The sequence below is a fragment of the Hemiscyllium ocellatum genome, chromosome 35 (genome assembly GCF_020745735.1).
Source record: "Hemiscyllium ocellatum isolate sHemOce1 chromosome 35, sHemOce1.pat.X.cur, whole genome shotgun sequence".
NCBI classification, from domain to species: domain Eukaryota; kingdom Metazoa; phylum Chordata; class Chondrichthyes; order Orectolobiformes; family Hemiscylliidae; genus Hemiscyllium; species Hemiscyllium ocellatum.
In genome coordinates this window covers 16,194,422-16,210,994 of record NC_083435.1, presented here as the reverse complement: position 1 = coordinate 16,210,994, position 16,573 = coordinate 16,194,422, and positions in this window count along the sequence as shown.

The following is a 16,573-nucleotide window of genomic DNA, read 5'->3' as shown; positions in this document are numbered from 1 at the left end:
CCCAGGGTTCACCAATCTCACTGCCGATCACAAACCCTCTGGTCAAACTCCGGGTCAGATCGGGATCCGTAACCTGAATTGTGTGAATGATTACAGGCACTCAACCTCAAACACAAAGAATTATAAAATGACCAGATGATATTGCGATGACAGATGCAGAAATGGGTCTGTGAGTTTCCTGCATTTATGTAGCTCCGATCACAACAATAGAACATCCTGAAGCCATTCAGACCCTCTGAAATTTTTTTAGATTAGATTATTTACAGTGTGGAAACAGCCCCTTCAGCCCAACAAGTCCATACCTACCTTCCGGAGAGCAACCCACCCAGACCCATTCGCCTACATTTACCCCTTCAACTAACACTACGGGCAATTCAGCACGACCAATTCACCTAACCTGCACATTTTTGTGGGAGGAAACCGGAACACCCGGAGGAAACCCACGCAGACACAGGGAGAATATGCAAACTCCATACATGTACTGACCGAAGTGATGAAGGAAATACATCAGGCACTTGAAGCCCAGCAATAACGTGAACCTGCTTAATCCCCTAGATCTCCAAACATTTGTTCCCCTTGATAGCAGTGTCGCTGTCCCTGTGAAAACAAGACCCTGATGTGAGTAAAATTGGTTGATGTCGACTAATTCAGAGCCAGTGAAACACTGCAGAATGTATCACACATTACACATTAACGGAGAATTCTAATATTTCTTTTGGAAAAAGTCTTCAAAACAGTTTTAAAAGGGAGCAGAACAGACAAAGGAAGCACATGGTGAACACAGGGCAGCAGAGAGAGAGGGCACCTGCACAGTTACTGCAATTGCTGTTTTGAATTCATGTATCGCTCGAGTGCATCTAGGAAAATGATCAAACAGTGAAATTCACAACTGATCGTGAAGGAACTGTTTGGATGACGTTCACAGCACAGAATCAGATAATTTAATTGTTTAAGTGACCTACAGAAAGTCTACAGTAGTGAGTAGCGTGGGTTCTTTCTTGTTTGCATGTTTTTAGAGCTATGTCTCTTGATTAATTCCCTAATATAAGCCATTATTATGACTTAAACCTGGAGCAGTGTTTTGTAGAGGAATAAGAGGGTGTTATTTTCTCGGCCTGTAGATTGTGAAGGGGCAAAAATGGCCTTTCGTGCAGTGATATGTTCTTCTTGTCAGATGTGAGAGATAAAAGAGTTTAAGGGTTACTGTGGATTATAGGATTGAGGTTAGTAAGGAGGAGGTGTCATCAATTCTAGAAGGAGTGAAAGGAGACAAGTCTCCTGGGCTAGATGAGGTTTATCTGAGGATTCTCTGGGAAGGGAGGAGATGTTGGAACGTTTGGTCTTGATCTTTGAGTCGTCAATATCTACAAGTTTAGTACCAGAGGAATGGAGGAATGCAAATGTTCTTCGAGAAGGGCAGTAGAGATGACCCAGGCAATTATAGACCAGTAAGCCTTACATCTGTTGTAGGAAAAGTTTTGTAAAGGATTCTAAGAGATAGGATTTAAAACCAACTAGCAAGCAACAATTTGATTTTAGAAAATCAACATGGTTTTGTAAAGGGCAGGTTATGTCTCACAAAATCTCATTGAGATTTTTTGAGAAGGTGATGAAGCATGTGGATGAGGGTAGGGCAGTTGACTTGGTGTACAAGGACTTCAGTAAAGCCTTTGATAATGTTTCACATAGTAGGCTGTTGGAGAAAATGCAGAGGCATGGGACTGAGTTTGATTTAGCAGTTTGGATTAGAAATTGGTTTTCTGTAAGAAGACAGCGAGTGGTGGTTGATGGAAAATATTTAGCATGGAGTCCGATTCCCAGTGATGTGCCACGAGGATCAATTCTAAAACCACTGCTGTTTGTCATTTTTGTAAATGACTTGGATGCAGGCATAGGTGGCTGGATTAGTAAGTTTGCAGAGGACATTAATGTCGGTGGAAAAGTTGACAGTGTGGAAGAATATTGCAGGATGCAGGGGGTCTTGGATAAACTGCACACTTGGGCTAATGGTGGCAAATGGCGTTCAATGCAGATAAGTGTCACTTTGTGAAGAATAACAGGAAGGCAGAATATTGGGTCAAGAGAAAGGTTCTTGGTAATGTGGGTGTCCAGAGGGATCTTGGAGTCCATGTACATAGATCCCTGAAAGCTGCCATCCAGGTTGATGGCGCTATTAAGAAAGCATATGGTGTGTTCGGTTTTGTTGGTAGAGGGATTGAGTTCCAGAGCCACAATGTCATGCTGTAACTATACAAAATGCTAGTGTGGCCACACTTGGAATATTGTGTACAGTTCTGGTTGCCCCATTACAGAAAAGATGTAAAAGCATTGGAAAAGGTGCAGATGAGATCGACCAGGATGTTGCCTGCTCTGGAGGGATGGTCTTATGAGGAAAGGCATAGACACTTGGGTCTGTTCTCCTTGGAGAGAAGAAGGCTAAGAGGGTATTTAATAGAGACATACAAGATGGGAAGACTGTTAAAGACTTTTTCCGAGGATGATGACATCAGCATGTACGAGGGGCATAGCTACAAATTGAGGGGTGATAGATTTAAGACAGATGTCAGAGGCAGGTTCTATACTCAGAGAATGCTAAGGGCATGGAATGCCCTGCCTGCCAATGTCGTTACCTCAGCAACATTAGTGAGATTTACACAATCCTTGGATAAGCACATGGATGATGAAGGGATAGTGTCGGGGGATGGGTGTAGATTAGTTCACAGATTGGCACAATATCAAGGGACAAATAACCTGTTCTGTGCTGTATTGTTCTATGTTCCATGTTTTATATATGCCATAAATGCTGTTGGGTACACATCTTATAAGATCAAATAGTTTAGTTGGAGAGATAGTTAGAAGCAATGAGGAATTTGCTACAGCAACAGTATGTGATGGATGGCAGTTAAAGGAGGTGGGGGGCATGTCTCAGATACAGGCACATAGATGGGTAAACTCCAGGAAAGGTAAGAGAGGTAGGCAGCTAGTGGAGGAGTCTTTTGTGGATCTGAGCTGAAAATGTGTTGCTGGTAAAGTGCAGCAGGTCAGGCTGCATCCAAGGAGCAGGAGAATCGATGTTTCGGGCATGAGCCCTTCTTTTATGGATATATCCATTTCAAACAGGTATGCTGTGTTGGAAAATGTAGGGATGATGGATTCTTAGGGGAAAGTAACATGAACAGCCAAGTTTCTGGCATTGAGAGTAGTTCTAATGCAAGGAGGGGTAAGGCGGCTTCCAAGAGATCAATTGTGTGAGGGGATTCTCAAGTCCAAGTTACAGACAGATGTTTCCATGGCCAGCAGGCAAAAAAGCAGAATGGTGTGTTGCTTTCCTGGTGGTAGAATCAAGGAAGTCTCAGAGAGGGTGCAGAATGTTCTCACTGGGGAGAGGACCCAGCAAGAGCTCACTTTCCATATTGTAACCAATAACATCGGAAGGGAAAAGGTTGAGATTCTGAAGGGAAATTACAGAGAGTTAGATGAAATTTAAAAAGGAGGTCCTTGAGAGTAGTAATATCTGGATTACTCCCAGCGCTACGAGCTAGTGAGGGCAGGAATAGGATGATGGAGTAGATGAATACATGGCTGAGGAACTGGCGTATGGGAGAAGGATTCACAAATTTGAATCATTCGAACCTCTTTTGGGGGAGAAGTGACCTGTATAAGAAGGACGGATTGCACCTAAATTGGAAGGGGACTAATATACTAGCAGGGAAATGTGCAAGAGCTACTCGGGAGGATTTGAACTAGTGAGGTGGTGGTGAGGGGAGGGGGGGGGCGTTACCCAGGAAGATAGTGAGGAAAGAGATCAATCTGAGACTGTTACAGTTGAGAAGAGAAGCGAGGCAAATAGTCAGGGCAAGCAGAGACAAGGTAGGACTAATAAATTAAACTGCATTTATTTCAATGTAAGGGACCTCAGAGGGAAGGCAGATAAACTCAGGGCATCGTTAGGAACATGCGACTGGGACATCACAGCAACTATAAATGCATGCTCAGTGGTGGGCAGGACTGGTAGCTTCATGTTCCAGGATTCATGCTACCGGAAGGAGAGAAAGGGAGGCAAGAGAGGAGGGGGAGTGGCTTTTTTGATAAGGGATAGCATTACAGCTGTGCTGAGGGAGGATATTCCCAGAAATACATCTGGAGAAGATATTTGAGTGCAACTGAGAAATAAGAAAGGGATGATCACGTTATTGGTATTGTATTATAAACCCTGTAATCGTCAGAGGGAAATCGAGAACCAAACTTGTAAGGAGATCTCAGCTATCTGTAAGAATAATAGGGTGAATATTGTAGGAGATTTTAAATTTCCAAACATATACTGGGGCTGCCATAGTGTTAAAGGTTTAGATGGAGAGGAATTTGTCAAGTGTGAAAAAGACAATTTTCTGATTCAGTATGTGGAAGCACCTAATAGGGAAGGTGCAAAATTTGACCTACTCTTGGAAAATAAGGCAGGACAGGTGACTGAGGTGTCAGTAGGGGAGCACTTTGGGGCCAGTGACCATCATTCTACTAGATTTAAAACAGTGATGGAAAAGGATAGATGAGATTTAAAAGTTGAAGTTCTAAATTGGAGGAAGTCCAATTTTGATGGTATTAGGCAAGAACTTTTGAAAGCTAACTGGGGCAGATGTTTGCAGGTTAAGGAATGGCTGGAAAATGGGATGCCTTCAGAAATGAGATAATGAGAATCCATAGAAAGTATATTCCTGTCAGGGAAAAAAAAAATTGGTAGGTATAGGGGATGCTGGATGACTAAAGATACTGAGGGTTTGGTTAAGAAAAAAAAGGAAGCATATGTAAGGTATAGACAGCATAGATCGAGTGAATCCTTAGAAGAGTATAAAGAAAGTAGGACTATACTTAAGAGGGAAATCAGGAGGGTGAAAAGGGGACAAGAGATAACTTTGGCAAATAGAATTAAGGAGAATCCAAAGGGTTTTTACAAGTACATTAAGGAAGAAAGGATAACTAGGGAGAGAATTGGGCCTCTCAGAGGTCAGCAAGGTGTGGAGCCACAGGAAATGGGGAAGATACTAAATGAGTATTTTGCATCAGTATTCACTGTGCAAAAAGATATGGAAGGTATTGACTGTAGGAAAATAGATGGTGACATCTTGCAAAATGTCCAGATTACAGAGGAGGAAGTGCTGGATGTCTTGAAATGGGTGAAGGTGGATAAATCCCCAGAACCTAATCAAGTGTACCCGAGAACTCTGTGGGAAACTAGAGAAGTGATTGATGGGCCTCTTGCTGAGATACTTGTATCATCAATAGTCACAGGTGAGGTGCCAGAAGATTGCAGATTGGGAAACGTGGTGCCACTGTTTAAGAAGGGTAGTAAGGACAATCCAGGGAACTATAGACCAGTGAGCCTGACGTTGGTGGTGCACAAGTTGTTAGAGGGAATCCTGAGGGACAGGATGTATGTGTATTTCGAAAGGCAAAAGATTATTAGGGATAGTCAACATGGCTTTGTGCACGGGAAATCATGTCTCTCAACTTGACTGAGTTTTTTGAAGAAGTAGCAAAGGGGATTGATGAGGGCAGACCGGTAGATGTGAATTATATGGACTTGAGTAAGGTGTTCAACAAGGTTTCCCATGGGAGACTGATTAGCAAGGTTAGATCTCATGGCAAGCAGGAAGAGCTGGACATTTCGATACAGAACTGGCTCAAAGGTAAAAGACAGAGGGTAATGGTGGGGGGTTGATTTTCAGATTGGAGGCCTGTGACCAGTGGAGTGCCACAAGGACTGGGGCTGGGCCCTCTACTTTTTGTCATTAACATAAATGATTTGGATGCGAGCATAAGAGGTACAGTAAGTTTGCAGATGACACCAAAATTGAAGGTGTAGTGGACAGTGAAGAGGGTTACCTCAGATTACAACAGGGTATTGACCAGATGGGCCAATGGGCTGAGAAGTGGCAGATGGAGCTCAGTTCAGATTATTGCGGGGGGCTGCATTTGGGAAAGCAAATCTGAGCAGGACTGATATACTAAATGGTAAGATCCTAGGGAGTGTTGGTGAACAAAGACACCTTGGAGAGCAAGTACATCATTCCTTGAAAGTAGAGTCGTAGGTAGATAGGATAGCGAAGAAGGCATTTGGTATGCTTTCTTTTATTGTTCAGAGTTTGAGTACAAGAGTTGGGAGGACATTGCTTCGGCCACTAATGGAATATTGCGTGCAATTCTGGTCTCCTTCCTAATGGAAAGATGTTTTGAAACTTGAAAGGGTTCAGAAAAGATTTACGAGGATATTTCCAGGAGGATTTGAGCTATAGGGAGAGGCTGAACAGGCTGGTGTTGTTTTCTCTGGAGCTTCAGAGGCTGAGAGGTGACCTTATAGAAGTTTGCAAAATTAATAGGGCAGGATAGGGTAAACAGGCAAAATCTTTTCCCAGGGTTGGACAGTCCAGAGCTCGAGGACATAGGTTTTGAGTGAGAGGGGAAAGATATAAAAGAGACCTAAGGGGCAACTTTTTCACACAGAGGGTGGTACAAATATGGAATGAGCTGCCAAAGGAAATAGTGGAGGCTGGAAAAATTGCAACATTTAAGAGGCATTTGGATGGGTATATGAGTAGGAAGCGTTTGGAGGGACATGAGCTGGGTGCGGATAAGTGAGACAAGATTGGGTTGAGATAAATGGTCGGCATGGACAGATTGGACCAAAGGGTCTGTTTCCATGCTGTACATCTCTATGAATCTGTGATGTGATATTCGTTACGCTCCTTCCAGTTCATATTTCTCAGTGATGATCATCCAGCAGCCCCTACTTGCAAAAGGATTAACTGTCTACTCATTTCATTTTCTGATTGTAATTTTCAGGATCACACTTTGTACACATTTCCCACTCCATTTCCTTCACTCATTTCAAATGGAGTCATTTTCTGCGATGGATTGAGGCACTGCATTTTTTTTAAATTCATTCACGTGATGAGGTCTTCAGACAGCATTTATTGTCCATCCCTAATTGCCCAGAGGGCAGTTAAGAGTCAACCACATTGCTGTGGATCTAGGGTCACATGGAGGCCAGACCAGGTCAGGATGGCAGTTTTCTTCCCTAAAGGGCTTTAGTGAACTAGGTGGGTTTTCCTAACATTCAACAATGGATTCATGGTCCTCACTAAACTCCAAGTTTCCAGATTTTTGTTGAATACAAATGTCACCATCTTCCATAGCGGTATTTGAACCGGGTCCCTAGACCATGGCCAGGGTCTCTGGATTAACAGGCCCAACGATAATACCATTTGGCCATTGCCTCCAATACCAAGAGGGCATTCACCGTGTGTCTCCTGTCTGGGAACAATCCTTTCTCAGAGCTCATTGCTCAAGCTTTAGATGTTCACTAACTGCACAAAAGGCTGAAAAGTTTAGCTTTATGAATCTGCATCTTGCTTCCCCCTCCAGATTTCTTTTTTATTTCAAAAATTTACTTCATTCGGTTAAAAACAAAATACATGCAGAGTCACTTAAGCCGTTCAAGTCTGTTCAGTCTTTGGAAAACAAAGACTTTCCCAACAGTTCCAATGAACAAACCATGGAGTTTCTTACATGTGCAATATGTTTATTGGAGGGAGCAGGAGGGTCCGATACCTGAACGGACCCCCGTTTAGTTTGGCCAAAAGATAGATTCGTAGGGATGTACAGCACGAAAACAACCCCTTCAGTCCAACTTGTGCATGCTGACCAGAAATCCTAAATAAATCTAGTCGCATTTGTTAGCACTTGACCCATACCCATCTAACCCTTTCAATTCATAAACCCATCCAGGTACCTTTTCAGTGTCGTACTTGTACCAATCTTCACCAATTTCTTGAGCAGCTCATTCCATCTATGCACCACCCTCTGCGTGAAAGAGTTGCACCTTAGGTCCCTTTTAAATCTTTGCCCTCTCACCCTGAACCTTTCGTCCTGGACCCACCCAACCCAGGAAAAAGTCCTTGTTGATTTACCCTATCCATGACTTTTTGAAATACGCATGAGGTCATGAGTCAGCCTTCGACTCTCCAGGGAAAACAGCCCCAACCTACCCAGTGTCTTCATACAGCTCAAACTCTTCAACACAAGCAACAGCCCTGCGGATCTCATCTGAACACCCTCGAGTTTGTTATCTTTCTCATTGGAGGAAGAACAGAATTGCACAAAATAATCCAAAATCATGGGTGGCACAGTGGTTAGCACAGTTGCCTCACAGCGCCAGAGACCTGGGTTCAATTCCCACCTCAGGCAACTGACTGTGTGGAGTTTGCACGATCTTCTTGTGTCCCCTCCAGGCGCTCCGGTTTCCTCCCACAGTCCAAAGATGTGCAGGTCAGGTGAATTGGCCACGCTAAATTGCCCGTAGTGTAAGGTTAGGTGTATGGGTGGGTTGTGCTTCGACGGGTCGGTGTGGACTTGTTGGGCCTAAGGGCCTGTTTCCACACTGTGAGTAACCTAACCAAAGAATGTCCTGTACAGCCACAACATGACCTCCCAACTCCTTTTTCAATCTAGTGACCAATAAATGCAAGCATACCATACTCCCCTTCACTGTCCTGCCTACATGTGACTCCACCCTCAAGGAAACATGAACCTGAACTCAAGGTCTCTTTGTTTAGCAACACTCCCCAGGATCTTACTCTGAAGTGTCCAAGTCCTGGCCTGATTTATCTTTCCAAATTGCAGTACCTCACATTTATCTAAATTAAGTTCCATCTGCCACCTCTCATTCCACTGGCATTCTATGCATCTATGTAGTGACATGAATGCCCTAAATAATTGAACTATAACATTCCTATTTTGATAAAAACAGAGTACTACATTTGTGATGATGTGAAATTAAAAAAAAATTGCTGGTGAAACTCAGCAGGACTGGCAAGATCTGTGAAGAGAGATGACATGTGAATGCTGACGGTCTACACGATCATGCAATGATACTTGCATTGTTTTCATAACACGAGATGTGGGTCGCATAGTACTGCAGAATTCAAGCAATTTTTAGTCCAGTACTTGTTATCTGCACCATCACTAAATCCATTTGCACGACCAGGCTTAAGCTGAACAATTCGTATGCATTACTGCATGCTTCACTTGGCATGTCATGCTGCAAAATGACCGAGTTTAGTAAGTTACAGATTGAGAGCTTCAAGTCACATGTTATGATATAGTGATGATATGAGCATGTTATTGAAGATACATTAGACTTCTGCTGTGAGACGTAACACAATATCTCAAACGTTTCCATAAAGATATCCAACATCGTTAAACAATGTAGTCCATAACTACACATTGTCAATTCTGTACCTATACAGATATGTATGAACAAAGTTAGCAAGATTACCAGCTTAAATTTTGACATAATATTTTTCACGGCATGCCCTGATCTGATAATTATATGCCCATTTGGAGAGGTATATGTTATTCATGGTTCCTCGTGGTCATCCTGATGCTGGCTGCTGTCACTCAGCATCATCACACAATCATTACCTTTAGTCTTCTATTCCTAACTCTCAGCACACCCGACATTGCTCTGGAGTTGGCTTTTGTTGTTTTACAATGTAGCGTGGTGATCTATCATGATCTGATACAACATGGGTTGATTGCATATCTTAGAAACGTTTCCTGGTATCCAAGCACTTGTGACTGGATTTCTGATCCATTCTCTGTTTCCGGTGCCTAATTGTGGTGGTCCTTTTTGTCTACGTTGTGTTGGGGATGATGATCCTTTTCCAATTAGTGTTGAACATTTGGCATTGCAATGGGAAAATCTTGTTTTTTATGGTCGACACATGAAGTAAATGAATTTGATGTATGTATCATTGGTTGTGCGAAACTGTTGATTATGGGATGACAATATGATATGAGTAACTCCCCAATCAGCATACATCTTGATATGCTTTGCCAGTGAAATGTGTTTTTGGTCAGATACAATTTGCTTTGTCACAGTGAATAAGCTGAAAATTGAAGTCTTTGTTTCAGTGATAGTTGCACTCATTCTGTTGCTCAGACCATTGAACTTTAAGAAATTTAAAAAAGCAATGTCACAAGGATTTAATTTTCCCCATTTACTTGAGTAAATCTGTTCCTTTTGTTCCCCTGAAGACTGGAAATAACAATGTATGGATGTCGAGGCACCTTCCACTGCCCGGGTTAATCATTTTCAAACAGCCAGGAGGCTGGAAGAACAAAAGAAGCTCGGCATGACCAGGACTTGGAGAAGTCAACATTTCGGATATAATCCTTCTTCAGAATGGGGTGGGGTTAAGGGGAGCTGCAGAAAATGGAGTGGGGGGAAGAGGTGGAGGGTTTGTGGGGGGTAGAAAGGGTGGAGGGGGAGTGGTGAGGTAGTGACAGATGAACACAGGTAGAGGGTCTGACCAATAGGCAGATGGGAGGAATGAATCCAGTTGGAAGCTGGTGGGAAGGATCATACAGAGGATTGGGAGGAAGGAGCATGGTTTGGAAAGGGAGTTGGGGGAAGGAAGGGAGATAATCATTTGTTGTGCTTCATGTGCATTCATGAGTTGTTGGATACCCCATTCACACCTGACCACCTTAAAGATTCATGTGCTAGCCTTCTGTATGTTCAGTACCTGTTATTCTTGGTATAACATGCTCATAATATCTTGGTGTAATGCTTTTGATATTATCACTTTCTTGCTCTTGAAAACTATTTGGTGTGAAATGCCAAGTTTATCAACTATGGCCAAAATGAGCAATTTTCTTAGGATCCTCCTCAATAATGTCAGGCTACCCTTGGTTGCTTGTGGCAACTCTTCTTGGTTAAGGCAGTTGCCAACTGCAGCGGTACAAGTGGTTCCAACCAAAACACTTGCTTGGCTGCATTTGGAGCAGTATATGCAGATATGGTCACTATTCTACCAGAAGGATATGGAAACTTTGGAAAGAGTGCAGAGAAAGTACACCAGGATGTTGCCTGGTCTCAGGGCATAGGCAATGAGAATATGTTTTTAAAAAGACTAGGATTGGTTTCCCTGCAAAGATGGTGGTTTAGAGAAGACTTATAGAGGTCTACACAATTTTGAGAGGCATAGATAGGGTATACAGTCAGAGGCATTTTTCCAGAGTTAAAATTTCAATTCCAAAGGGTCTCAGATTCAAGTTGAGAGGGGGAAAGTTTAAGGAAGATGAGTGAAGAAATTTTACACACAGACAGTGATCGGGACCTGGAACACGTTGCCACAAAAGGTGGTGGAAGTAGACACATTGATGAAACATCTGGATAGTAACATGAATAGGGAGGGAATAGAGAGATACAAACTGAATAAGGGCAGATTTGTTTAGATCTGCTCAGGCATGATGATTGGCACAGGCTTGGAAGGATGAAGGGCCTATTCCTCTGGTGTATATCTCTATGTTCTTTGTAAGAGATCAACCTTGAGAAATCCAGAATATCCATGATCGTCTTGTCAATTAAGTAGATATGAAATTTCAATTTGACCTGATTCATTATTGTCGCGTGTACCAACGCACTGTAAAAGTATTGTTGTGCATGCTGTTCAGGCAAATCATACCTTACAGAAGTACATCAGGGTAATAGAAAAGAATGCAGAATATAATCCTAGAGCTACAGAGAAGGTGCAGAGAAAGATCGACTCTAATATATGAGAGGTCTGTACCAATGCTAAAATCCAATGTTTTCCACTGAAGTAATTCTCTCTAAACAAAAGTAATAAGATGTTTGTGTTGCATATAAGAATGTTGCACAGAGCTCCAAGGTGGAGCGGCACAGTGCTTCGCACTGCAGCCTCAGGGTCATGTGTTCAATTCCCACCGTGGGCAATTGTCTGTCCAAAGATGTGCAGGTTAGTTCAATTGACGATGCTAAGTTGCCTGTAGCGTTAGTGGAATGGGCTTGTTGAGCCGAAGGGCCTGTTTTCACACTGCAAGTAATCTAATTATAATATAGAATTGATTAATTATTATTACATGTACCTACATACAGTGAAAAGTATTATTTTGCATGCAATACAGACAAATCCAGATCTTTTTGTTCTTGTATTCAGTGCCCTGAGTAATGAAAACAATTATCTCACATACCATCTTAATCACCTCCTAACTGCCCTGCTGCCTTCAATGCGCTATGGAGATGTACATCAAGATGCCTCTGATCCTCTGGACCTACTGAATCCTACCGTTCACCATGTAATCACTGGCCTTGTTGGTTGTCCCACAATGCATCACTTCATAATTTTCAGGATTAAATTCCATTTGCCACCATTTATATATTGTCAGGACACAACGCGACCTCCACTATCCAGAAGAGACTTGCATTTTCTGCTGTCACTCCTCTTGACTGAGGAGCCTGGATCCACTGAACCGGTTAGCTGCCTGTTCACACACACTCTCCAATGTCTGTGTGTCCTCCCGCGAACACACTGATCAAACTCCTGCTAATGTGTCCGATCACATGGACAAACTCGGGTTCACAACCTGAGATCCCTGCTCCCTTCCTGTGTTTATCCAGACCCCTTCACTGTTAATAAACACAGCGCTGGGAACTTCAGTCACTTAATCAGAGGAACCCACAGAAACTAAATGTGAAAAGGCATTAACAGCCGGCAACGTGAGTATTTAATACGAGGCCTTGGGCCCCCTTAGTCGTTTCAGAACAGGATTTATCAGCAGAATTATTATCAGAGCTTTACCAGAGTGATGAACATCTGTCATTGCTCTCCACAAAAGAAGCAATTTCCTTAGGAACTTCCTTAATAATGTCAGGCTACCCTTGGTTGCTTTTGGCAACTCTTCTCGGTGTAGGCAGTTGCCTGCATTTGGAGCATTATATGGAGTTTTGGTCACCACTCTCCCAGAAGGATATGGAAACTTTGGAAAGAGTGTAGACAAAGTAATGTCATTGCTCTCCACACTGTGTAAGTGCCTTTAAACTTTCTGACAGGCAGGGCACTATCAGCGACTGAGATGATTATCACTCAGTCTGTAATGATTGAACAGTCGATGTAATGAACTTGACTTTGCTGGAATATTGAAGAATTGGTTTCAGTGCTCACTGTCCCCGCTGACAGCCTCTGTATTAACCAGAAAATAAATCCTCATCAGCAATTTCACTGAACTGCTTTTCTTTAAAGAGCGTGTCGTTCGCTTTCCACAAACTTCCTCCTGAACTAACTCCAAACAGAAACAGTGTAACTGACCCACGGGAAGATGTGGTGAAATGAGCGGAGACAGGACAGGGGGATGGAAATGGATGCACTTTGGAAGGAAGGTTGAGGAGTGACAATAGAAACTGAAACTTAACCCGAGTCCCCGGTTCCGTTGATAGCGACTGTCACACACCCACTGTTTCAGGGAGGAGAAAGTGAGGGCTGCAGATGCTGGAGATCAGAGTCGAGAGTGTGGTGCTGGAAAAGCACAGCGGGTCAGACAGCATCCGTGGAGCAGGAGAATCGACGTTTCAGCCAAAAGCTTTTCCAGCGCCACACTCTCGACACCCGCATCAGGGAGCCACTGACATTCACAACACGTAGCTATAACTGGATTAACGTGGGGGTTTCTGCACCTAACTGACCAAGGGAACAGTAAGGATGCAAAAATATATGTCAACCTTTTGGTGTTCAACACACTGCAGTACACCAGAACTGCAAAAAGAGGAAGAAGAACAGTGTATTCGCCAAAAACGGATACCCCACAATTTCATCAACAGATGCCTAAGGGAAAGACAACGGAATGAGGACATGCCACAACCCAAAGGACTAGCCACACTACCATACATCAAGAACATTTCTGAACTACAGCCAGACTACTGTGACCACCAGGTCTTATAACAGCACACAAACCAACAGCCACCCTCAGACAACAACTCACCATTACAAAGGACCCGATACCCAGCATGTGCAAAACCAACGTAGTTTACAAAATCCCATGCAAGGACTGCACAAAACACTACATAGGACAAACAGGAAGACAGCTAACGATCCGCATCCATGAACATGAACTAGCCACGAAACGATATGACCAGCTATCCTCAGTAGTCACACACGCAGATGACAAGCAACATGAGTTCGACTGGGACAACACTACTATTATAGGACAAGCCAAACAGGAACAGACAGGGAATTCCTAAAGGCATGGCATTCATCCACAGATTCTATCAACAAACACATCGACCTGGTCCCAATATACCGACCACTGCAGCATACAGCTGGAACCGACAACCGGAAGGGCAGATACAAACCACAGTAAATGCAGGAGGAAAGATCACAGAAGCGCTTGACATGAGGCTCCCAAGCACTGAGGATGTCACCTAGACAGGGGACGAAACGTCTGCAACACCAATTCCCAGCTCGGCGAACAGAACCACAATATATGTCAACCTTTGCAGATTATTGCCGTCAGGACATTAAATGTCGCTTATTTGAGGACGATGCAAACTCTGTAGGTTTTACAGTGTCAGGCTCACACTGGGCTATGTGAGAGTATCAGATACACATTGGGTTGTTATGCGAATTTCAAATGCACATCGGATTATAGAGTGACACAGCATGGAAACAGACCCTTCAGTCCAAATAGTCCATCAATCCATGTTCCCAAAGTAAACCACTCCCACTTGCCTGCGTTTGACCCATATCCCTCCAAACCTGTCGTACTCATGAACTCAGCCAAATGCCTTTTAAATGCAGTAACTGTACCTGTATCCATCACTTTCTCTCGCAGTTAACTTCACACATGAACGACTCTGTGTAAAAGAAGGTTTCCCCTCATGCCCTTTATAAATCTTTCTCCTCCCATCTTAAAATACTTTTGATCTCCCCACTCCGGAGAAAACAGCTATTCACCTAACCCATGGCCCTCTTGATGTTATAAACCTCGGTAAGGTCACCCCTCAACCTCCTACATTGCAGTGAAGAAATTCCCAGCTTATTTGAATAATTCAAACCCTCCTTTCCTGGCAACATCCTGGTAAATCTTTTCCGAACCCTCCCCAATGTCATCATATCCTGCAATAGTATAGTCCTGCAGAAGACGCTTTGAGCATTGTAGGCAACAACCACTTACGTTGATGTATCATCTTTAACCGATTCAGACCATCCCAGGGCACGGTCCTATATTATAAAACAAAACCCGGCCACGCAGGCCCTTTTGGAGCTGGAAGGTCATGTGACCAAAAGCTTGGCCAAAGAGGGATGTTTGAAGGGAGAAGGGTGAAAGCGAAGTCGAGGGGCGAGGGGGATGGAGGGCAACCCAGAGATTGGGCCCAGGCAATCGGAAACCAGAGCCACCTGTGAACGACTCAAATTAAGGGTGCTCCTAGAGGACAGAGTTTACAGGAGTGCAGATATCTCAGAGGGGTTTCCACTGGAGCTGATCTTATAAATAGAGAGCAGGGAGGTCATGGATTTCAAAGTATGGTGGAGAATATTAAAACCCAGATTCCTCTTCCCCAGGAGTCCAGGGAGCTCACTGAGTACAGGGAGGGGAGGGGGTTGGTGCTGTGTGTACAGGGCACGGGTGAGTCTGACAGCAGGTTGACAGCGGGTGGGATGTGGGAGACCTGTCCGGAATGGAATGGGACTGTCGAGATTGAGGATTTTTTTTAAAATGAAAGGCATGCTCTGCACTGAGCTGGTTTTGACTCGATGGGCCGAATAAATCCATCTCAGACTCAATATTGTAAGAGAAAACTGAACTTGGCGATCACGGAAAACAATGAAAACCCAAGTGTAACGTTCACGATAATTTATTCCCGAAAAGATATCGGTATTTCTGGGATTTCACAGACAGTGGGAAAGTGCAGGAATTCGATGAAAATAAAACACATAGCCTCCCTCTAAAAGCACAAAACCGTTTCTCACAAACTTTGAACAAAACCGTTTAATTTTGTTGCAGCTCTCCAGTAAAAGTACAGCCATGCAATTCTCGCAGAGAATCCTTGGCCATTCGGGCTATTAACCATCAAAGGCATTGTTGCATTTTGTTTTGGGTTGAGGACTCGAAACGTTAAATTTGATTTCTCTCCACAGATGCTGCCAGACCTGCTGAACTTTTCTTGTTTCTGATGTACAGCATCCACAGTTCTTTGGGTATTCTTCTTTTCGCGCTCTTTTCAGTGAACATTTTCTTCCTGCAGTTCCGAGGCGCTGTCAGCAGGTGGCAGCCATGCATCGTGTAACAAAGAAAGTCCGGCATCTCAACCCATTGCAGCCTCAAGTGAATGAGGGAAATGGAGCAGCCAATACATACAAAGTACGGTCTTGAAATAAAACGGTTAGTAACCGGAAGGTGGGTAGGGGCGGGCTGCCTTAGAGTGGTCGGAAGGTGGGAGGGGCGGGTGGTTGCTGGGTCTGTATTGTCTACACTTCTGTATATAACAGTATTGTCTAATGTACAAATGTCATTGTCACTGTCTTGTCATATGTAGAACTGGGATTTGAGGTTTGTCCTCATCTCCCTGTAAAATGGTCGAATAGTAGGGTTTGGGGCCTAGCTTTGCTGCTCCTCTCCCTTGTAAAATTGTTGTCTCTTGTGTACAGCTGTAAATGTAACTGTTGTAAACTGTCTTCGTAATTTGTTTAATAATATAAAGAAAGGAGGAAAAAAAATA